Source organism: Lathyrus oleraceus, chromosome 7, assembly GCF_024323335.1.
Source record: "Lathyrus oleraceus cultivar Zhongwan6 chromosome 7, CAAS_Psat_ZW6_1.0, whole genome shotgun sequence".
NCBI classification, from domain to species: Eukaryota; Viridiplantae; Streptophyta; class Magnoliopsida; order Fabales; family Fabaceae; genus Lathyrus; species Lathyrus oleraceus.
This window is the reverse complement of record NC_066585.1, coordinates 79373509-79375607: the sequence shown is the minus strand read 5'-3', so window position 1 is coordinate 79375607 and position 2099 is coordinate 79373509. Positions and strand designations below refer to the sequence as shown.

Below are 2099 nucleotides of genomic sequence, written 5' to 3'. Positions count from 1 at the left end.
TGAAAAAGCTGCCAAGTGAAGCATCAAGTTGCAGTGGAAATACAAGCTAAATGGCAACAACATGAAACGCGAGTACACGTATGCAAGAACGCTGAGCATCCAAAGCTGCTAATTCAGCAGCCAAACTCCAAAAGTTGCAACGACTACAAGCTACGGTGTCCAAGCCAGGCCAAACTCAGCGAACCAAATTAAAAGGGCGATGGAAACTGCACAAGCCAAAATGCAGGTAACTCCATAACATCAACAAGCTGCCTAACAACATTCAACCAGCTGTAGTGTAAATGCCAAGCCAACGCAAAGCTCCAAGCTGCATAACACATTGAGAGAGCAAATTGAGAAGCTATAAAAACTGGGAGCCAAAAACGAAAACAGCTGAAACGCGACGATGAAAATTCATGCCTAACAAGCTGCTACAATAAGCGGTGCACAAGCTTCTAAGCCAGCACCTCCCAAGTCGCACGCCGACAAAAACTTCAATACTAGCTGCATAAACGCAACCACAGCAACACGGGCTACTAAAGCCATGAGCCAACAAAAAAAAATGCAGTTTAAACGAAATCGCTAACGCCACACCCAACTAACAAAACCTCACATCCAAACTCAAACAGCTCTATATAAGAGCATGAACTAGTATTGAAGCTCTCTCTCAGCTCGTAAACGAACTCGTTCTTCTCTCTTTCTCCTTCCCTCTAACCGAATCCTCCACCACTTTCTTCCCAACCGTAACCAATTCCCGATCGCAACCTCCATCAAACCACAAACCAACCACCGTCTCCACCGCGATTCAACGCACGTACCGATCACCGTCATATAACCGAACCTTCATAGATCCGTGAATGACCTTCAATCTCACTCCTGCAATTACCTGTAATCAACACCACACCGCATACTTCTCTAACATAACTCACGAATAACCAGAAGAAGAAGAGGAAGAATTAGTGAGAAGAAGAAGGAACATAAGAAGATAAAGCTTAATACCTGATTCAATGGCGTCAAGATTCGAGTCCGATTGATAAAGAATTCGGTCGTCGTCGCAGTGTCGACACTATTTCTCATCGACTCCAACGTCACTATCGATCTGCAGATAGGAAGCGCGAGGTGTCGAACTAGGAGGCAGATTAGAACCAAATTTGGAGGAAGATAGAAAGAGTCATCTCCTCCATACTCTGTGGTCTCCGAAGCCGAACGCGTCACCGAAGGTAATTCTGCGAGGCTTCGATTTTAATTCGCGATTAGGATTCGCATTTAGAACCACCGCCGCTTCCGGTGGCGAGAACTGGCGCGGTTAGTTTCTTCGTCGCGGTTAGGTGCGACGGAACTCATTTCCTCTGTTTCGGGGCCGATGAACGTGAAGAAGATGAATGGCGTGAGGCTTCTCCGTTTCCCTCCTTATCCATGTACTTTGGGCCTAACCTCCTTAAGGCCCAAACAGAGCTTGGTCTTGCATCTCCGTGTAGTGAACACAACCCCAGGCCTTGGATCTGAGGCTGTTGGGCCTCCTGGTGTAAAGCCCAACCGATTTTGCTTAACACAATTCCCTGAGGCCTATACTGAATTGGTTTGGATTTAACTTTATTAATTCGATATTAATCTTGATGCTTGGACATTATTTTGTTAATTGGATTTGGAGTTTGTTAATTAGGATTTAATCTTTGTTAAGTGTTTTAGAATTGATTGTTAATTGTCTTAGAATTGATTTAATAATTGTTTTAAAATTGATTTAATAATTTTTTAGAATTGATTTGATAATTGTCTTAGAGTTGAATTGTGAAAATTGTTTAGAATTTACCTTTTGAGAATTGTTTGAGGATAATTATTTTGATTCAATTTTAGAGTATTGTTTTACTTTAGAACTTGTTTTAGATTTAATCGTTGATGTTGATTTTAATTCTATCATTTCACTTTGATTTCTAACATCTAACATTAACATTTAATTCTTTTATTTCTGCTTCTAATATTTAAATTCCACAATTAATCTCTAACTTTTACTTTCCGCATTTTAATTTCCGCTCCTAACATTTTATTTTTTGTCATTTACCTTATGCACTTTTATTTTTATTTCATATTAATTTTGCTACATCATTGTACATTCTTCATTC

At 40.4% G+C, this 2099-nt stretch overlaps 1 long non-coding RNA gene across 1 annotated transcript; it reads right to left on the bottom strand.

Moving 5' to 3' along the window:
* Positions 1 to 1637, bottom strand: LOC127105520 (uncharacterized). Its single transcript, XR_007795024.1, has 2 exons — positions 979 to 1637; positions 1 to 865 (listed from the first exon to the last, which is right to left on the bottom strand). It is a non-coding gene; the product is annotated as an uncharacterized LOC127105520 (long non-coding RNA).
* Positions 1638 to 2099: the final 462 nt, after the last annotated feature.